Raw genomic sequence first — 24,383 nt, forward strand, 5'->3', positions numbered from 1 at the left:
TGGTATTGATGGCCTAATACAATGAGTACCACACACTGCTAATATGCCCAAAATTATTTTATAGGCAAGATGCAGCTAAAAATTATTATTAATTTCAAAGCTGGTGGAGCTTGGTATAGATGGCCTAATACAATGAGTACCACACACTACTACTATGCCCAAAATTATTTTCCAGGCAAGATGCAGCTAAAAATTATTAGTAGTTTGAAAGCTGGTGGAGCTTAGCGTTGATGGCCTAATAGAATGAGTACCACACACTGCTAATATGCCCAAAATTAGTTTACAGGCAAGATGCAGCTAAAAATTATTATTAATTTCAAAGCTGGTGGAGCTTGGTATAGATGGCCTAATAGAATGAGTACCACACACTGCTACTAAGCCCAAAATTATTTTCAGGGCTGGATGCAGCTAAAAATTATTACTAATTTCAAAGCTGGTGGAGCTTGGTATTGAAGGCCTAATACAATGAGTACCACACACTACTGCTATGCCAAAAATTATTTTCCAGGCAAGATGCAGCTAAAAATTATTATTAATTTCAAAGCTGGTGGAGCTTGGTATAGATGGCCTAATACAATGAGTACCACACACTACTACTATGCCCAAAATTATTTTCCAGGCAAGATGCAGCTAAAAATTATTATTAATTTCAAAGCTGGTGGAGCTAGGTATAGATGGCCTAATACAGCGAGTACCACAAACTGCTAATATGCCCAAAATTATTTTACAGGCAAGATGCAGCTAAAAATTATTATTAATTTCAAAGCTGGTGGAGCTTGGTATAGATGGCCTTATACAATGAGTACCACACACTGATAATATGCCCAAAATTATTTTACAAGAAAGATGCAGCTAAAAATTATTATTAATTTCAAACCTGGTGGAGCTTGGTATAGATAGCCTAATATAATGAGTACCACACACTGATAATATGCCCAAAATTATTTTCCAGGCAAGATGCAGCAAAAAATTATTAGTAATTTGAAAGCTGGTGGAGCTTAGTATAGATGGCTTAATAGAATGAGTACCACGCACTGATAATATGCCCAAAATTAGTTTACAGGCAAGATGCAGCTTAAAAATTATTATTAATTTCAAAGCTGGTGGAGATTGGTATAGATGGCCTAATACAATGAGTACCACACACGGCTACAAAGCCCAAAATTATTTTCCAGGCTAGATGCAGCTAAAAATTATTATTAATTTCAAAGCTGGTGGAGCTTGGTATAGATGGCCTAATACAATGAGTACCACAAACGACTACTCTGCCCAAAATTATTTTCCAGGCAAGATGCAGCTAAAAATTATTATCCATTTCAAAGCTGATGGAGCTTGGTATAGATGGCCTAATACAATGAGTACCACACACTGCTAATATGCCCAAAATTATTTTACAGGCAAGATGCAGCTAAAAATTATTATTAATTTCAAAGCTGGTGGAGCTTGGCATAGATGGCCTATTACAATGAGTAACACACACTACTACTATGCCCAAAATTATTTTCCAGGCAAGATGCAGCTAAAAATTATTATTAAATTCAAAGCTGGTGGAGCGTGTTATAGATGGCCTAATACAATGAGTACCACACACTGCTAATTTGCCCAAAATTATTTTACAAGCAAGATGCAGCTAAAAATTATTATCCATTTCAAAGCTGATGGAGCTTGGTATAGATGGCCTAATACAATGAGTACCACACACTGCTAATATGCCCAAAATTATTTTACAGGCAAGATGCAGCTAAAAATTATTATTAATTTCAAAGCTGGTGGAGCATGGTATAGATGGCCTAATACAATGGGTACCCCGCACTACTACTATGCCCAAAATTATTTTCCAGGAAAGATGCAGCTAAAAATGATTAGTAATTTGAAAGCTGGTGGAGCTTAGTATAGATGGCCTAATAGAATGAATACTACACACTGCTAATATGCCCAAAATTAGTTTGCAGGAGCGATGCAGCTAAAAATTATTATTAATTTCAAAGCTGATGGAGCTTGGTATAGATGGCCTCATAGAATGAGTACCACACACTGCTACTAAGCCCAAAATTATTTTCAGGGCTGGATGCAGCTAAAAATTATTATTAATTTCAAAGCAGGTGGAGCTTGGTAATGATGGCCTAATACAATGAGTACCACACACTACTACTATGCCCAAAATTATTTTCCAGGCAAGATGCAGCTAAAAATTGTTATTAATTTCAAAGCTGGTGGAGCTTGGTATAGATGGCTTAATAGAATGAGTACCACGCACTGATAATATGCCCAAAATTAGTTTACAGGCAAGATGCAGCTTAAAAATTATTATTAATTTCAAAGCTGGTGGAGATTGGTATAGATGGCCTAATACAATGAGTACCACACACGGCTACTAAGCCCAAAATTATTTTCCAGGCTAGATGCAGCTAAAAATTATTATTAATTTCAAAGCTGGAGGAGCTTGGTATAGATGGACTAATACAATGAGTACCACACACTACTACCCTGCCCAAAATTATTTTCCAGGCAAGATGCACCTAAAAATTATTATTAATTTCAAAGCTGGTGGAGCTTGGTATAGATGACCTAATACAATGAGTACCACACACCACTACTATGCCCAAAATTATTTTCCAGGCAAGATGCAGCTAAAAATTATTATTAATTTCAAAGCTGGTGGAGCTTGGTATAGATGGCCTAATACAATGAGTACCACACACTACTACTATGCCCAAAATTATTTTCCAGGCAAGATGCAGCTAAAAATTATTATTAATTTCAAAGCTGGTGGAGCTAGGTATAGATGGCCTAATACAGCGAGTACCACAAACTGCTAATATGCCCAAAATTATTTTACAGGCAAGATGCAGCTAAAAATTATTATTAATTTCAAAGCTGGTGGAGCTTGGTATAGATGGCCTAATACAATGAGTACCACACACTGATAATATGCCCAAAATTATTTTACAAGAAAGATGCAGCTAAAAATTATTATTAATTTCAAAGCTGGTGGAGCTTGGTATAGATAGCCTAATATAATGAGTACCACACACTGATAATATGCCCAAAATTATTTTCCAGGCAAGATGCAGCAAAAAATTATTAGTAATTTGAAAGCTGGTGGAGCTTAGTATAGATGGCTTAATAGAATGAGTACCACGCACTGATAATATGCCCAAAATTAGTTTACAGGCAAGATGCAGCTTAAAAATTATTATTAATTTCAAAGCTGGTGGAGATTGGTATAGATGGCCTAATACAATGAGTACCACACACGGCTACAAAGCCCAAAATTATTTTCCAGGCTAGATGCAGCTAAAAATTATTATTAATTTCAAAGCTGGTGGAGCTTGGTATAGATGGCCTAATACAATGAGTACCACAAACGACTACTCTGCCCAAAATTATTTTCCAGGCAAGATGCAGCTAAAAATTATTATCCATTTCAAAGCTGATGGAGCTTGGTATAGATGGCCTAATACAATGAGTACCACACACTGCTAATATGCCCAAAATTATTTTACAGGCAAGATGCAGCTAAAAATTATTATTAATTTCAAAGCTGGTGGAGCTTGGCATAGATGGCCTATTACAATGAGTAACACACACTACTACTATGCCCAAAATTATTTTCCAGGCAAGATGCAGCTAAAAATTATTATTAAATTCAAAGCTGGTGGAGCGTGTTATAGATGGCCTAATACAATGAGTACCACACACTGCTAATTTGCCCAAAATTATTTTACAAGCAAGATGCAGCTAAAAATTATTATCCATTTCAAAGCTGATGGAGCTTGGTATAGATGGCCTAATACAATGAGTACCACACACTGCTAATATGCCCAAAATTATTTTACAGGCAAGATGCAGCTAAAAATTATTATTAATTTCAAAGCTGGTGGAGCATGGTATAGATGGCCTAATACAATGGGTACCCCGCACTACTACTATGCCCAAAATTATTTTCCAGGAAAGATGCAGCTAAAAATGATTAGTAATTTGAAAGCTGGTGGAGCTTAGTATAGATGGCCTAATAGAATGAATACTACACACTGCTAATATGCCCAAAATTAGTTTGCAGGAGCGATGCAGCTAAAAATTATTATTAATTTCAAAGCTGATGGAGCTTGGTATAGATGGCCTCATAGAATGAGTACCACACACTGCTACTAAGCCCAAAATTATTTTCAGGGCTGGATGCAGCTAAAAATTATTATTAATTTCAAAGCAGGTGGAGCTTGGTAATGATGGCCTAATACAATGAGTACCACACACTACCACTATGCCCAAAATTATTTTCCAGGCAAGATGCAGCTAAAAATTGTTATTAATTTCAAAGCTGGTGGAGCTTGGTATAGATGGCTTAATAGAATGAGTACCACGCACTGATAATATGCCCAAAATTAGTTTACAGGCAAGATGCAGCTTAAAAATTATTATTAATTTCAAAGCTGGTGGAGATTGGTATAGATGGCCTAATACAATGAGTACCACACACGGCTACTAAGCCCAAAATTATTTTCCAGGCTAGATGCAGCTAAAAATTATTATTAATTTCAAAGCTGGAGGAGCTTGGTATAGATGGACTAATACAATGAGTACCACACACTACTACTCTGCCCAAAATTATTTTCCAGGCAAGATGCACCTAAAAATTATTATTAATTTCAAAGCTGGTGGAGCTTGGTATAGATGACCTAATACAATGAGTACCACACACCACTACTATGCCCAAAATTATTTTCCAGGCAAGATGCAGCTAAAAATAATTATTAATTTCAAAGCTGGTGGAGCTTGGTATAGATGGCCTAATGCAATGAGTACTACACACTGCTAATGTGCCCAAAATTATTTTACAAGCAAGATGCAGCTAAAAATTATTATTAATTTCAAATCTGATGGAGCTTGATATAGATGGCCTAATACAATGAGTACCACACACTGCTAATATGCCCAAAATTATTTTACAGGCAAGATGCAGCTAAAAATTATTATTAATTTCAAAGCTGGTGGAGCTTGGTATAGATGGCCTAATACAATGGGTACCACGCACTACTACTATGCCCAAAATTATTTTCCAGGTAAGATGCAGCTAAAAATGATTAGTAATTTGAAAGCTGGTGGAGCTTAGTATAGATGGCCTAATAGAATGAGTACCACACACTGCTAATATGCCCAAAATTAGTTTACAGGAGCAATGCAGCTAAAAATTATTATTAATTTCAAAGCTGATGGAGCTTGGTATACATGGCCTAATAGAATGAGTACCACACACTGCTACTAAGCCCAAAATTATTTTCAGGGCTGGATGCAGCTAAAAATTATTATTAATTTCAAAGCAGGTGGAGCTTGGTATTGATGGCCTAATACAATGAATACCACACACTACTACTATGCCCAAAACTATTTTCCAGGCAAGATGCAGCTAAAAATTGTTATTAATTTCAAAGCTGGTGGAGCTTGGTATAGATGGCCTAATACAATGAGTACCACACACTACTACTATGCCCAAAATTATTTTCCAGGCAAGATGCAGCTACAAATTATTATTAATTTCAAAGCTGGTGGTACTTGGTGTAGATGGCCTAATACAATGAGTACCACAAACTGCTAATATGCCCAAAATTATTTTACAGGCAAGATGCAGCTAAAAATTATTATTAATTTCAAAGCTGGTGGAGCTTGGTATAGATGGCCTAATACAATGAGTACCACACACTGCTAATATTCCCAAAATTATTTTACAGGAAAGATGCAGCTAAAAATTATTATTAATTTCAAAACTGGTGGAGCTTGGTATAGATGGCCTAATACAATGAGTACCAGACAATACTACTATGCTCAAAATTATTTTCCAGGCAAGATGCAGCTAAAAACAATTATTAATTTCAATGCTGGTGGAGCTTGGTATAGATGGCCTAATACAATAAGTACCACAAACTGCTAATATGCCCAAAATTATTTTACAGGATAGATGCAGCTAAAAATTATTATTCATTTCAAAGCTGATGGAGCTTGGTATAGATGGCCTAATACAATGAGTACCACACGCTGCTAATATGCCCAAAATTATTTTACAGGAAAGATATAGCTAAAAATTATTATTAATTTCAAAGCTGGTGGAGCTTGGCATAGATGGCCTATTACAATGAGTAACACACACTACTACTATGCCTAAAATTATTTTCCAGTCAAGATGCAGCTAAAAATTATTATTAATTTCAAAGCTGGAGGAGCTTGGTATAGATGGCCTAATACAATGAGTACCACACACTGCTAATTTGCCCAAAATTATTTTACAGGCAAGATGCAGCTAAAAGTTATTATTAATTTCAAAGCTGATGGAGCTTGGTATAGATGGCCTAATACAATGAGTACCACACACTGCTAATATACCCAAAATTATTTTACAAGCAAGATGCAGCTAAAAATTATTATTAATTTCAAAGCTGGTGGAGCTTGGTATAGATGGCCTAATACAATGAGTACCGCACACTACTACTATGCCCAAAATTATTTTCCAGGCAAGATGTAGCTAAAAATTATTATTAATTTCAAAGCTGGTGGGGCTTGGTATAGATGGCCTATTAGATTGAGTACCACACACTGCTACTAAGCCCAAAATTATTTTCCGGGCTAGATGCAGCTAAAAATTATTATTAATTTCAAAGCTGGTGGAGCTTGGTATAGATGGCCTAATACAATGAGTACCAAACACTAGTACTAAGCCCAAAATTATTTTACAGGAAAGATGCAGATAAAAACTATTATTAATTTCAAAGCTGGTGGAGCATGGTATAGAAGGCCTAATACAATGAATACCACACACTGCTACTAAGCCCAAAATTATTTTCCGGGCTAGATGCAGCTAGAAATTATTATTAAATTCAAAGCTGGTGGAGCTTGGTATAGATGTCCTAATACAATGAGTACCACACACTACTGCTATGCCCAAAATTATTTTCCAGGCGAGATGCAGCTAAAAATAATTATTAATTTCAAAGCTGGTGGAGCTTGGTATAGATGGCCTAATACAATGAGTACCAAACACTAGTACTAAGCCCAAAATTATTTTCCAGGCAAGATGCAGCTAAAAATTATTATTAATTTCAAAGCTGGTGGAGCTTGGTATAGATGGCCTAATACAATGAGTACCACACACTACTACTATGCCCAAAATTATTTTCCAGGCAAGATGCAGCTAAAAATTATTATTCATTTCAAAGCTGGTGGAGCTTGGTATAGATGGCCTAATACAATGAGTACTACAAACTGCTAATATGCCCAAAATTATTTTACAGGCAAGATGCAGCTAAAAATTATTATTAATTTCAAAGCTGGTGGAGCTTGGTATAGATGGCCTAATACAATGAGTACCACACACTGCTAATATTCCCAAAATTATTTTACAGGAAAGATGCAGCTAAAAATTATTATTAATTTCAAAGCTGGTGGAGCTTGGTATAGATGGCCTAATACAATGAGTACCAGACAATACTACTATGCTCAAAATTATTTTCCAGGCAAGATGCAGCTAAAAACAATTATTAATTTCAATGCTGGTGGAGCTTGGTATAGATGGCCTAATACAATAAGTACCACAAACTGCTAATATGCCCAAAATTATTTTACAGGATAGATGCAGCTAAAAATTATTATTCATTTCAAAGCTGATGGAGCTTGGTATAGATGGCCTAATACAATGAGTACCACACGCTGCTAATATGCCCAAAATTATTTTACAGGAAAGATATAGCTAAAAATTATTATTAATTTCAAAGCTGGTGGAGCTTGGCATAGATGGCCTATTACAATGAGTAACACACACTACTACTATGCCTAAAATTATTTTCCAGTCAAGATGCAGCTAAAAATTATTATTAATTTCAAAGCTGGAGGAGCTTGGTATAGATGGCCTAATACAATGAGTACCACACACTGCTAATTTGCCCAAAATTATTTTACAGGCAAGATGCAGCTAAAAGTTATTATTAATTTCAAAGCTGATGGAGCTTGGTATAGATGGCCTAATACAATGAGTACCACACACTGCTAATATACCCAAAATTATTTTACAAGCAAGATGCAGCTAAAAATTATTATTAATTTCAAAGCTGGTGGAGCTTGGTATAGATGGCCTAATACAATGAGTACCGCACACTACTACTATGCCCAAAATTATTTTCCAGGCAAGATGCAGCTAAAAATTATTATTAATTTCAAAGCTGGTGGGGCTTGGTATAGATGGCCTATTAGATTGAGTACCACACACTGCTACTAAGCCCAAAATTATTTTCCGGGCTAGATGCAGCTAAAAATTATTATTAATTTCAAAGCTGGTGGAGCTTGGTATAGATGGCCTAATACAATGAGTACCAAACACTAGTACTAAGCCCAAAATTATTTTACAGGAAAGATGCAGATAAAAACTATTATTAATTTCAAAGCTGGTGGAGCATGGTATAGAAGGCCTAATACAATGAATACCACACACTGCTACTAAGCCCAAAATTATTTTCCGGGCTAGATGCAGCTAGAAATTATTATTAAATTCAAAGCTGGTGGAGCTTGGTATAGATGTCCTAATACAATGAGTACCACACACTACTGCTATGCCCAAAATTATTTTCCAGGCGAGATGCAGCTAAAAATAATTATTAATTTCAAAGCTGGTGGAGCTTGGTATAGATGGCCTAATACAATGAGTACCAAACACTAGTACTAAGCCCAAAATTATTTTCCAGGCAAGATGCAGCTAAAAATTATTATTAATTTCAAAGCTGGTGGAGCTTGGTATAGATGGCCTAATACAATGAGTACCACACACTACTACTATGCCCAAAATTATTTTCCAGGCAAGATGCAGCTAAAAATTATTATTCATTTCAAAGCTGGTGGAGCTTGGTATAGATGGCCTAATACAATGAGTACTACAAACTGCTAATATGCCCAAAATTATTTTACAGGCAAGATGCAGCTAAAAATTATTATTAATTTCAAAGCTGGTGGAGCTTGGTATAGATGGCCTAATTCAATGAGTACCACTCACTGCTAATATGCCCAAAATTATTTTGCAGGAAAGATGCAGCTATAAACTATTATTTATTTCAAAGCTGGTGGAGCATGGTATAGATGGCCTAATACAATGAGTACCACACACTGCTACTAAGCCCAAAATTATTTTCCGGGCTGGATGCAGCTAAAAATTATTATTAAATTCAAAGCTGGTGGAGCTTGGTATAGATGGCCTAATACAATGAGTACCACACACTACTGCTATGCCCAAAATTATTTTCCAGGCGAGATGCAGCTAAAAATAATTATTAATTTCAAAGCTGGTGGAGCTTGGTATAGATGACCTAATGCAATGAGTACCACACACTGCTAATTTGACCAAAATTATTTTACAAGCAAGATGCTGCTAAAAACTATTATTCATTTCAAAGCTGATGGAGCTTGGTATAGATGGCCTAATACAATGAGTACCACACACTGCTAATATGCCCAAAATTATTTTACAGGCAAGATGCAGCGAAAAATTATTATTAATTTCAAAGCTGGTGGAGCTTGGTATAGATGGCCTAATACAATGAGTACCACACACTGCTAATATTCCCAAAATTATTTTCCAGGCAAGATGCAGCTAAAAATTGTTATTAATTTCAAAGCTGGTGGAGCTTGGTATAGATGGCTTAATAGAATGAGTACCACGCACTGATAATATGCCCAAAATTAGTTTACAGGCAAGATGCAGCTTAAAAATTATTATTAATTTCAAAGCTGGTGGAGATTGGTATAGATGGCCTAATACAATGAGTACCACACACTACTACTATGCCCAAAATTATTTTCCAGGCAAGATGCAGCTAAAAATTATTATTCATTTCAAAGCTGGTGGAGCTTGGTATAGATGGCCTAATACAATGAGTACTACAAACTGCTAATATGCCCAAAATTATTTTACAGGCAAGATGCAGCTAAAAATTATTATTAATTTCAAAGCTGGTGGAGCTTGGTATAGATGGCCTAATTCAATGAGTACCACTCACTGCTAATATGCCCAAAATTATTTTGCAGGAAAGATGCAGCTATAAACTATTATTAATTTCAAAGCTGGTGGAGCATGGTATAGATGGCCTAATACAATGAGTACCACACACTGCTACTAAGCCCAAAATTATTTTCCGGGCTGGATGCAGCTAAAAATTATTATTAAATTCAAAGCTGGTGGAGCTTGGTATAGATGGCCTAATACAATGAGTACCACACACTACTGCTATGCCCAAAATTATTTTCCAGGCGAGATGCAGCTAAAAATAATTATTAATTTCAAAGCTGGTGGAGCTTGGTATAGATGACCTAATGCAATGAGTACCACACACTGCTAATTTGACCAAAATTATTTTACAAGCAAGATGCTGCTAAAAACTATTATTCATTTCAAAGCTGATGGAGCTTGGTATAGATGGCCTAATACAATGAGTACCACACACTGCTAATATGCCCAAAATTATTTTACAGGCAAGATGCAGCGAAAAATTATTATTAATTTCAAAGCTGGTGGAGCTTGGTATAGATGGCCTAATACAATGAGTACCACACACTGCTAATATTCCCAAAATTATTTTCCAGGCAAGATGCAGCTAAAAATTGTTATTAATTTCAAAGCTGGTGGAGCTTGGTATAGATGGCTTAATAGAATGAGTACCACGCACTGATAATATGCCCAAAATTAGTTTACAGGCAAGATGCAGCTTAAAAATTATTATTAATTTCAAAGCTGGTGGAGATTGGTATAGATGGCCTAATACAATGAGTACCACACACTACTACTATGCCCAAAATTATTTTCCAGGCAAGATGCAGCTAAAAATTATTATTCATTTCAAAGCTGGTGGAGCTTGGTATAGATGGCCTAATACAATGAGTACTACAAACTGCTAATATGCCCAAAATTATTTTACAGGCAAGATGCAGCTAAAAATTATTATTAATTTCAAAGCTGGTGGAGCTTGGTATAGATGGCCTAATTCAATGAGTACCACTCACTGCTAATATGCCCAAAATTATTTTGCAGGAAAGATGCAGCTATAAACTATTATTAATTTCAAAGCTGGTGGAGCATGGTATAGATGGCCTAATACAATGAGTACCACACACTGCTACTAAGCCCAAAATTATTTTCCGGGCTGGATGCAGCTAAAAATTATTATTAAATTCAAAGCTGGTGGAGCTTGGTATAGATGGCCTAATACAATGAGTACCACACACTACTGCTATGCCCAAAATTATTTTCCAGGCGAGATGCAGCTAAAAATAATTATTAATTTCAAAGCTGGTGGAGCTTGGTATAGATGACCTAATGCAATGAGTACCACACACTGCTAATTTGACCAAAATTATTTTACAAGCAAGATGCTGCTAAAAACTATTATTCATTTCAAAGCTGATGGAGCTTGGTATAGATGGCCTAATACAATGAGTACCACACACTGCTAATATGCCCAAAATTATTTTACAGGCAAGATGCAGCGAAAAATTATTATTAATTTCAAAGCTGGTGGAGCTTGGTATAGATGGCCTAATACAATGAGTACCACACACTGCTAATATTCCCAAAATTATTTTCCAGGCAAGATGCAGCTAAAAATTGTTATTAATTTCAAAGCTGGTGGAGCTTGGTATAGATGGCTTAATAGAATGAGTACCACGCACTGATAATATGCCCAAAATTAGTTTACAGGCAAGATGCAGCTTAAAAATTATTATTAATTTCAAAGCTGGTGGAGATTGGTATAGATGGCCTAATACAATGAGTACCACACACGGCTACTAAGCCCAAAATTATTTTCCAGGCTAGATGCAGCTAAAAATTATTATTAATTTCAAAGCTGGAGGAGCTTGGTATAGATGGACTAATACAATGAGTACCACACACTACTACTATGCCCAAAATTATTTTCCAGGCAAGATGCACCTAAAAATTATTATTAATTTCAAAGCTGGTGGAGCTTGGTATAGATGACCTAATACAATGAGTTCCACACACCACTACTATGCCCAAAATTATTTTCCAGGCAAGATGCAGCTAAAAATAATTATTAATTTCAAAGCTGGTGGAGCTTGGTATAGATGGCCTAATGCAATGAGTACCACACACTGCTAATTTGCCCAAAATTATTTTACAAGCAAGATGCAGCTAAAAATTATTATTAATTTCAAATCTGATGGAGCTTGATATAGATGGCCTAATACAATGAGTACCACACACTGCTAATATGCCCAAAATTATTTTACAGGCAAGATGCAGCTAAAAATTATTATTAATTTCAAAGCTGGTGGAGCTTGGTATAGATGGCCTAATACAATGGGTACCACGCACTACTACTATGCCCAAAATTATTTTCCAGGTAAGATGCAGCTAAAAATGATTAGTAATTTGAAAGCTGGTGGAGCTTAGTATAGATGGCCTAATAGAATGAGTACCACACACTGCTAATATGCCCAAAATTAGTTTACAGGAGCAATGCAGCTAAAAATTATTATTAATTTCAAAGCTGATGGAGCTTGGTATACATGGCCTAATAGAATGAGTACCACACACTGCTACTAAGCCCAAAATTATTTTCAGGGCTGGATGCAGCTAAAAATTATTATTAATTTCAAAGCAGGTGGAGCTTGGTATTGATGGCCTAATACAATGAATACCACACACTACTACTATGCCCAAAACTATTTTCCAGGCAAGATGCAGCTAAAAATTGTTATTAATTTCAAAGCTGGTGGAGCTTGGTATAGATGGCCTAATACAATGAGTACCACACACTACTACTATGCCCAAAATTATTTTCCAGGCAAGATGCAGCTACAAATTATTATTAATTTCAAAGCTGGTGGTACTTGGTGTAGATGGCCTAATACAATGAGTACCACAAACTGCTAATATGCCCAAAATTATTTTACAGGCAAGATGCAGCTAAAAATTATTATTAATTTCAAAGCTGGTGGAGCTTGGTATAGATGGCCTAATACAATGAGTACCACACACTGCTAATATTCCCAAAATTATTTTACAGGAAAGATGCAGCTAAAAATTATTATTAATTTCAAAGCTGGTGGAGCTTGGTATAGATGGCCTAATACAATGAGTACCACACAATACTACTATGCTCAAAATTATTTTCCAGGCAAGATGCAGCTAAAAACAATTATTAATTTCAATGCTGGTGGAGCTTGGTATAGATGGCCTAATACAATAAGTACCACAAACTGCTAATATGCCCAAAATTATTTTACAGGATAGATGCAGCTAAAAATTATTATTCATTTCAAAGCTGATGGAGCTTGGTATAGATGGCCTAATACAATGAGTACCACACGCTGCTAATATGCCCAAAATTATTTTACAGGAAAGATATAGCTAAAAATTATTATTAATTTCAAAGCTGGTGGAGCTTGGCATAGATGGCCTATTACAATGAGTAACACACACTACTACTATGCCTAAAATTATTTTCCAGTCAAGATGCAGCTAAAAATTATTATTAATTTCAAAGCTGGAGGAGCTTGGTATAGATGGCCTAATACAATGAGTACCACACACTGCTAATTTGCCCAAAATTATTTTACAGGCAAGATGCAGCTAAAAGTTATTATTAATTTCAAAGCTGATGGAGCTTGGTATAGATGGCCTAATACAATGAGTACCACACACTGCTAATATACCCAAAATTATTTTACAAGCAAGATGCAGCTAAAAATTATTATTAATTTCAAAGCTGGTGGAGCTTGGTATAGATGGCCTAATACAATGAGTACCGCACACTACTACTATGCCCAAAATTATTTTCCAGGCAAGATGCAGCTAAAAATTATTATTAATTTCAAAGCTGGTGGGGCTTGGTATAGATGGCCTATTAGATTGAGTACCACACACTGCTACTAAGCCCAAAATTATTTTCCGGGCTAGATGCAGCTAAAAATTATTATTAATTTCAAAGCTGGTGGAGCTTGGTATAGATGGCCTAATACAATGAGTACCAAACACTAGTACTAAGCCCAAAATTATTTTACAGGAAAGATGCAGATAAAAACTATTATTAATTTCAAAGCTGGTGGAGCATGGTATAGAAGGCCTAATACAATGAATACCACACACTGCTACTAAGCCCAAAATTATTTTCCGGGCTAGATGCAGCTAGAAATTATTATTAAATTCAAAGCTGGTGGAGCTTGGTATAGATGTCCTAATACAATGAGTACCACACACTACTGCTATGCCCAAAATTATTTTCCAGGCGAGATGCAGCTAAAAATAATTATTAATTTCAAAGCTGGTGGAGCTTGGTATAGATGGCCTAATACAATGAGTACCAAACACTAGTACTAAGCCCAAAATTATTTTCCAGGCAAGATGCAGCTAAAAATTATTATTAATTTCAAAGCTGGTGGAGCTTGGTATAGATGGCCTAATACAATGAGTACCACACACTACTACTATGCCCAAAATTATTTTCCAGGCAAGATGCAGCTAAAAATTATTATTCATTTCAAAGCTGGTGGAGCTTGGTATAGATGGCCTAATACAATGAGTACTACAAACTGCTAATATGCCCAAAATTATTTTACAGGCAAGATGCAGCTAAAAATTATTATTAATTTCAAAGCTGGTGGAGCTTGGTATAGATGGCCTAATTCAATGAGTACCACTCACTGCTAATATGCCCAAAATTATTTTGCAGGAAAGATGCAGCTATAAATTATTATTAATTTCAAAGCTGGTGGAGCATGGTATAGATGGCCTAATACAATGAGTACCACACACTGCTACTAAGCCCAAAATTATTTTCCGGGCTGGATGCAGCTAAAAATTATTATTAAATTCAAAGCTGGTGGAGCTTGGTATAGATGGCCTAATACAATGAGTACCACACACTACTGCTATGCCCAAAATTATTTTCCAGGCGAGATGCAGCTAAAAATAATTATTAATTTCAAAGCTGGTGGAGCTTGGTATAGATGACCTAATGCAATGAGTACCACACACTGCTAATTTGACCAAAATTATTTTACAAGCAAGATGCTGCTAAAAACTATTATTCATTTCAAAGCTGATGGAGCTTGGTATAGATGGCCTAATACAATGAGTACCACACACTGCTAATATGCCCAAAATTATTTTACAGGCAAGATGCAGCGAAAAATTATTATTAATTTCAAAGCTGGTGGAGCTTGGTATAGATGGCCTAATACAATGAGTACCACACACTGCTAATATTCCCAAAATTATTTTACAGGAAAGATGCAGCTAAAAATTATTATTAATTTCAAAGCTGGTGGAGCTTGGTATAGATGGCCTAATACAATGAGTACCACACAATACTACTATGCTCAAAATTATTTTCCAGGAAAGATGCAGCTAAAAATTATTATTAATTTCAAAGCTGGTGGAGCTTGGCATAGATGGCCTATTACAATGAGTAACACACACTACTACTATGCCCAAAATTATTTTCCAGTCAAGATGCAGCTAAAAATTATTATTATTTTCGAAGCTGGTGGAGCTTGGTATAGATGGCCTAATACAATGATTACCACACACTACTACTATGCCCAAAATTATTTTCCAGGCAAGATGCAGCTAAAAATTATTAGTAATTTGAAAGCTGGTGGAGCTTAGTATAGATGGCCTAATAGAATGAGTACCACACACTGCTGCTATGCCCAAAATAATTTTCCGGGCTAGATGCAGCTAAAAATTATTATTAATTTCAAAGCTGGTGGAGCTTGGTATAGATGGCCTAATACAATAAGTACCACACACTACTACTATGCTCAAAATTATTTTCCAGGCAAGATGCAGCTAAAAATTATTATTAAATTCAAAGCTGGTGGAGCTTGGTATAGATGTCCTAATACAATGAGTACCACACCCTACTGCTATGCCCAAAATTATTTTCCAGGCGAGATTCAGCTAAAAATAATTATTAATTTCAAAGCTGGTGGAGCTTGGTATAGATGGCCTAATGCAATGAGTACCACACACTGCTAATTTGCAAAAAAATTATTTTACAAGCAAGATGCAGCTAAAAATTATTATTCATTTCAAAGCTGATGGAGCTTGGTATAGATGGCCTAATACAATGAGTACCACACACTGCTAATATGCCCAAAATTATTTTACAGGCAAGATGCAGCTAAAAATTATTATTAATTTCAAAGCTGGTGGAGCTTGGTATTGATGGCCTAATACAATGAATACCACACACTACTACTATGCCCAAAATTATTTTACAGGCAAGATGCAGCTAAAAATTATTATTAATTTCAAAGCAGGTGGAGCTTGGTATTTTTGGCCTAATACAATGAATACCACACACTACTACTATGCCCAAAACTATTTTCCAGGCAAGATGCAGCTAAAAATTGTTATTAATTTCAAAGCTGGTGGAGCTTGGTATAGATGGCCTAATACAATGAGTACCACACACTACTACTATGCCCAAAATTATTTTCCAGGCAAGATGCAGCTACAAATTATTATTAATTTCAAAGCTGGTGGAACTTGGTGTAGATGGCCTAATACAATGAGTACCACAAACTGCTAATATGCCCAAAATTATTTTACAGGCAAGATGCAGCTAAAAATTATTATTAATTTCAAAGCTGGTGGAGCTTGGTATAGATGGCCTAATACAATGAGTACCACACACTGCTAATATTCCCAAAATTATTTTACAGGAAAGATGCAGCTAAAAATTATTATTAATTTCAAAGCTGGTGGAGCTTGGTATAGATGGCCTAATACAATGAGTACCACACAATACTACTATGCTCAAAATTATTTTCCAGGCAAGATGCAGCTAAAAATTATTATTAATTTCAATGCTGGTGGAGCTTGGTATAGATGACCTAAAACAATAAGTACCACAAACTGCTAATATGCCCAAAATTATTTTACAGGATAGATGCAGCTAAAAATTATTAGTCATTTCAAAGCTGATGGAGCTTGGTATAGATGGCCTAATACAATGAGTACCACACGCTGCTAATATGCCCAAAATTATTTTACAGGAAAGATACAGCTAAAAATTATTATTAATTTCAAAGCTGGTGGAGCTTGGCATAGATGGCCTATTACAATGAGTACCACACACTGCTAATTTGCCCAAAATTATTTTGCAGGAAAGATGCAGCTAAAAATTATTATTAATTTCAAAGCTGGAGGAGCTTGGTATAGATGGCCTAATACAATGAGTACCACACACTGCTAATTTGCCCAAAATTATTTTACAGGCAAGATGCAGCTAAAAATTATCATTAATTGCAAAGCTGATGGAGCTTGGTATAGATGGCCTAATACAATGAGTACCACACACTGCTAATATACCCAAAATTATTTTACAAGCAAGATACAGCTAAAAATTATTATTAATTTCAAAGCTGGTGGAGCTTGGTATAGATGGCCTAATACAATGAGTACCGCACACTACTATGCCCAAAATTATTTTCCAGGCAAGATGCAGCTAAAAATTATTATTAATTTCAAAGCTGGTGGAGCTTGGTATAGATGGCCTAATACAATGAGTACCACACACTACTACTATGCCCAAAATTATTTTCCAGGCAAGATGCAGCTAAAAATTATTATTCATTTCAAAGCTGGTGGAGCTTGGTATAGATGGCCTAATACAATGAGTACTACAAACTGCTAATATGCCCAAAATTATTTTACAGGCAAGATGCAGCTAAAAATTATTATTAATTTCAAAGCTGGTGGAGCTTGGTATAGATGGCCTAATTCAATGAGTACCACTCACTGCTAATATGCCCAAAATTATTTTGCAGGAAAGATGCAGCTATAAACTATTATTAATTTCAAAGCTGGTGGAGCATGGTATAGATGGCCTAATACAATGAGTACCACACACTGCTACTAAGCCCAAAATTATTTTCCGGGCTGGATGCAGCTAAAAATTATTATTAAATTCAAAGCTGGTGGAGCTTGGTATAGATGGCCTAATACAATGAGTACCACACACTACTGCTATGCCCAAAATTATTTTCCAGGCGAGATGCAGCTAAAAATAATTATTAATTTCAAAGCTGGTGGAGCTTGGTATAGATGACCTAATGCAATGAGTACCACACACTGCTAATTTGACCAAAATTATTTTACAAGCAAGATGCTGCTAAAAACTATTATTCATTTCAAAGCTGATGGAGCTTGGTATAGATGGCCTAATACAATGAGTACCACACACTGCTAATATGCCCAAAATTATTTTACAGGCAAGATGCAGCGAAAAATTATTATTAATTTCAAAGCTGGTGGAGCTTGGTATAGATGGCCTAATACAATGAGTACCACACACTGCTAATATTCCCAAAATTATTTTCCAGGCAAGATGCAGCTAAAAATTGTTATTAATTTCAAAGCTGGTGGAGCTTGGTATAGATGGCTTAATAGAATGAGTACCACGCACTGATAATATGCCCAAAATTAGTTTACAGGCAAGATGCAGCTTAAAAATTATTATTAATTTCAAAGCTGGTGGAGATTGGTATAGATGGCCTAATACAATGAGTACCACACACGGCTACTAAGCCCAAAATTATTTTCCAGGCTAGATGCAGCTAAAAATTATTATTAATTTCAAAGCTGGAGGAGCTTGGTATAGATGGACTAATACAATGAGTACCACACACTACTACTCTGCCCAAAATTATTTTCCAGGCAAGATGCACCTAAAAATTATTATTAATTTCAAAGCTGGTGGAGCTTGGTATAGATGACCTAATACAATGAGTACCACACACCACTACTATGCCCAAAATTATTTTCCAGGCAAGATGCAGCTAAAAATAATTATTAATTTCAAAGCTGGTGGAGCTTGGTATAGATGGCCTAATGCAATGAGTACCACACACTGCTAATTTGCCCAAAATTATTTTACAAGCAAGATGCAGCTAAAAATTATTATTAATTTCAAATCTGATGGAGCTTGATATAGATGGCCTAATACAATGAGTACCACACACTGCTAATATGCCCAAAATTATTTTACAGGCAAGATGCAGCTAAAAATTATTATTAATTTCAAAGCTGGTGGAGCTTGGTATAGATGGCCTAATACAATGGGTACCACGCACTACTACTATGCCCAAAATTATTTTCCAGGTAAGATGCAGCTAAAAATGATTAGTAATTTGAAAGCTGGTGGAGCTTAGTATAGATGGCCTAATAGAATGAGTACCACACACTGCTAATATGCCCAAAATTAGTTTACAGGAGCAATGCAGCTAAAAATTATTATTAATTTCAAAGCTGATGGAGCTTGGTATACATGGCCTAATAGAATGAGTACCACACACTGCTACTAAGCCCAAAATTATTTTCAGGGCTGGATGCAGCTAAAAATTATTATTAATTTCAAAGCAGGTGGAGCTTGGTATTGATGGCCTAATACAATGAATACCACACACTACTACTATGCCCAAAACTATTTTCCAGGCAAGATGCAGCTAAAAATTGTTATTAATTTCAAAGCTGGTGGAGCTTGGTATAGATGGCCTAATACAATGAGTACCACACACTACTACTATGCCCAAAATTATTTTCCAGGCAAGATGCAGCTACAAATTATTATTAATTTCAAAGCTGGTGGTACTTGGTGTAGATGGCCTAATACAATGAGTACCACAAACTGCTAATATGCCCAAAATTATTTTACAGGCAAGATGCAGCTAAAAATTATTATTAATTTCAAAGCTGGTGGAGCTTGGTATAGATGGCCTAATACAATGAGTACCACACACTGCTAATATTCCCAAAATTATTTTACAGGAAAGATGCAGCTAAAAATTATTATTAATTTCAAAGCTGGTGGAGCTTGGTATAGATGGCCTAATACAATGAGTACCACACAATACTACTATGCTCAAAATTATTTTCCAGGCAAGATGCAGCTAAAAACAATTATTAATTTCAATGCTGGTGGAGCTTGGTATAGATGGCCTAATACAATAAGTACCACAAACTGCTAATATGCCCAAAATTATTTTACAGGATAGATGCAGCTAAAAATTATTATTCATTTCAAAGCTGATGGAGCTTGGTATAGATGGCCTAATACAATGAGTACCACACGCTGCTAATATGCCCAAAATTATTTTACAGGAAAGATATAGCTAAAAATTATTATTAATTTCAAAGCTGGTGGAGCTTGGCATAGATGGCCTATTACAATGAGTAACACACACTACTACTATGCCTAAAATTATTTTCCAGTCAAGATGCAGCTAAAAATTATTATTAATTTCAAAGCTGGAGGAGCTTGGTATAGATGGCCTAATACAATGAGTACCACACACTGCTAATTTGCCCAAAATTATTTTACAGGCAAGATGCAGCTAAAAGTTATTATTAATTTCAAAGCTGATGGAGCTTGGTATAGATGGCCTAATACAATGAGTACCACACACTGCTAATATACCCAAAATTATTTTACAAGCAAGATGCAGCTAAAAATTATTATTAATTTCAAAGCTGGTGGAGCTTGGTATAGATGGCCTAATACAATGAGTACCGCACACTACTACTATGCCCAAAATTATTTTCCAGGCAAGGTGCAGCTAAAAATTATTATTAATTTCAAAGCTGGTGGGGCTTGGTATAGATGGCCTATTAGATTGAGTACCACACACTGCTACTAAGCCCAAAATTATTTTCCGGGCTAGATGCAGCTAAAAATTATTATTAATTTCAAAGCTGGTGGAGCTTGGTATAGATGGCCTAATACAATGAGTACCAAACACTAGTACTAAGCCCAAAATTATTTTACAGGAAAGATGCAGATAAAAACTATTATTAATTTCAAAGCTGGTGGAGCATGGTATAGAAGGCCTAATACAATGAATACCACACACTGCTACTAAGCCCAAAATTATTTTCCGGGCTAGATGCAGCTAGAAATTATTATTAAATTCAAAGCTGGTGGAGCTTGGTATAGATGTCCTAATACAATGAGTACCACACACTACTGCTATGCCCAAAATTATTTTCCAGGCGAGATGCAGCTAAAAATAATTATTAATTTCAAAGCTGGTGGAGCTTGGTATAGATGGCCTAATACAATGAGTACCAAACACTAGTACTAAGCCCAAAATTATTTTCCAGGCAAGATGCAGCTAAAAATTATTATTAATTTCAAAGCTGGTGGAGCTTGGTATAGATGGCCTAATACAATGAGTACCACACACTACTACTATGCCCAAAATTATTTTCCAGGCAAGATGCAGCTAAAAATTATTATTCATTTCAACGCTGGTGGAGCTTGGTATAGATGGCCTAATACAATGAGTACTACAAACTGCTAATATGCCCAAAATTATTTTACAGGCAAGATGCAGCTAAAAATTATTATTAATTTCAAAGCTGGTGGAGCTTGGTATAGATGGCCTAATTCAATGAGTACCACTCACTGCTAATATGCCCAAAATTATTTTGCAGGAAAGATGCAGCTATAAATTATTATTAATTTCAAAGCTGGTGGAGCATGGTATAGATGGCCTAATACAATGAGTACCACACACTGCTACTAAGCCCAAAATTATTTTCCGGGCTGGATGCAGCTAAAAATTATTATTAAATTCAAAGCTGGTGGAGCTTGGTATAGATGGCCTAATACAATGAGTACCACACACTACTGCTATGCCCAAAATTATTTTCCAGGCGAGATGCAGCTAAAAATAATTATTAATTTCAAAGCTGGTGGAGCTTGGTATAGATGACCTAATGCAATGAGTACCACACACTGCTAATTTGACCAAAATTATTTTACAAGCAAGATGCTGCTAAAAACTATTATTCATTTCAAAGCTGATGGAGCTTGGTATAGATGGCCTAATACAATGAGTACCACACACTGCTAATATGCCCAAAATTATTTTACAGGCAAGATGCAGCGAAAAATTATTATTAATTTCAAAGCTGGTGGAGCTTGGTATAGATGGCCTAATACAATGAGTACCACACACTGCTAATATTCCCAAAATTATTTTACAGGAGAGATGCAGCTAAAAATTATTATTAATTTCAAAGCTGGTGGAGCTTGGTATAGATGGCCTAATACAATGAGTACCACACAATACTACTATGCTCAAAATTATTTTCCAGGAAAGATGCAGCTAAAAATTATTATTAATTTCAAAGCTGGTGGAGCTTGGCATAGATGGCCTATTACAATGAGTAACACACAATACTACTATGCCCAAAATTATTTTCCAGTCAAGATGCAGCTAAAAATTATTATTATTTTCGAAGCTGGTGGAGCTTGGTATAGATGGCCTAATACAATGATTACCACACACTACTACTATGCCCAAAATTATTTTCCAGGCAAGATGCAGCTAAAAATTATTAGTAATTTGAAAGCTGGTGGAGCTTAGTATAGATGGCCTAATAGAATGAGTACCACACACTGCTGCTATGCCCAAAATAATTTTCCGGGCTAGATGCAGCTAAAAATTATTATTAATTTCAAAGCTGGTGGAGCTTGGTATAGATGGCCTAATACAATAAGTACCACACACTACTACTATGCTCAAAATTATTTTCCAGGCAAGATGCAGCTAAAAATTATTATTAAATTCAAAGCTGGTGGAGCTTGGTATAGATGTCCTAATACAATGAGTACCACACCCTACTGCTATGCCCAAAATTATTTTCCAGGCGAGATTCAGCTAAAAATAATTATTAATTTCAAAGCTGGTGGAGCTTGGTATAGATGGCCTAATGCAATGAGTACCACACACTGCTAATTTGCAAAAAAATTATTTTACAAGCAAGATGCAGCTAAAAATTATTATTCATTTCAAAGCTGATGGAGCTTGGTATAGATGGCCTAATACAATGAGTACCACACACTGCTAATATGCCCAAAATTATTTTACAGGCAAGATGCAGCTAAAAATTATTATTAATTTCAAAGCTGGTGGAGCTTGGTATTGATGGCCTAATGCAATGAATACCACACACTACTACTATGCCCAAAATTATTTTACAGGCAAGATGCAGCTAAAAATTATTTTTAATTTCAAAGCAGGTGGAGCTTGGTATTGATGGCCTAATACAATGAATACCACACACTACTACTATGCCCAAAACTATTTTCCAGGCAAGATGCAGCTAAAAATTGTTATTAATTTCAAAGCTGGTGGAGCTTGGTATAGATGGCCTAATACAATGAGTACCACACACTACTACTATGCCCAAAATTATTTTCCAGGCAAGATGCAGCTACAAATTATTATTAATTTCAAAGCTGGTGGAACTTGGTGTAGATGGCCTAATACAATGAGTACCACAAACTGCTAATATGCCCAAAATTATTTTACAGGCAAGATGCAGCTAAAAATTATTATTAATTTCAAAGCTGGTGGAGCTTGGTATAGATGGCCTAATACAATGAGTACCACACACTGCTAATATTCCCAAAATTATTTTACAGGAAAGATGCAGCTAAAAATTATTATTAATTTCAAAGCTGGTGGAGCTTGGTATAGATGGCCTAATACAATGAGTACCACACAATACTACTATGCTCAAAATTATTTTCCAGGCAAGATGCAGCTAAAAATTATTATTAATTTCAATGCTGGTGGAGCTTGGTATAGATGACCTAATACAATAAGTACCACAAACTGCTAATATGCCCAAAATTATTTTACAGGATAGATGCAGCTAAAAATTATTAGTCATTTCAAAGCTGATGGAGCTTGGTATAGATGGCCTAATACAATGAGTACCACACGCTGCTAATATGCCCAAAATTATTTTACAGGAAAGATACAGCTAAAAATTATTATTAATTTCAAAGCTGGTGGAGCTTGGCATAGATGGCCTATTACAATGAGTAACACACACTACTACTATGCCCAAAATTATTTTACAGTCAAGATGCAGCTAAAAATTATTATTAATTTCAAAGCTGGAGGAGCTTGGTATAGATGGCCTAATACAATGAGTACCACACACTGATAATTTGCCCAAAATTATTTTACAGGCAAGATGCAGCTAAAAATTATTATTAATTTCAAAGCTGATGGAGCTTGGTATAGATGGCCTAATACAATGAGTACCACACACTGCTAATATACCCAAAATTATTTTACAAGCAAGATACAGCTAAAAATTATTATTAATTTCAAAGCTGGTGGAGCTTGGTATAGATGGCCTAATACAATGAGTACCGCACACTACTATGCCCAAAATTATTTTCCAGGCAAGATGCAGCTAAAAATTATTATTAATTTCAAAGCTGGTGGGGCTTGGTATAGATGACCTATTAGATTGAGTACCACACACTGCTACTAAGCCCAAAATTATTTTCCGGGCTAGA

The sequence above is a fragment of the Phyllobates terribilis genome, unplaced genomic scaffold (genome assembly GCF_046119375.1).
Source record: "Phyllobates terribilis strain yellow unplaced genomic scaffold, ASM4611937v1 Scaffold_1__5_contigs__length_1240528914, whole genome shotgun sequence".
Lineage (NCBI taxonomy): Eukaryota > Metazoa > Chordata > Amphibia > Anura > Dendrobatidae > Phyllobates > Phyllobates terribilis.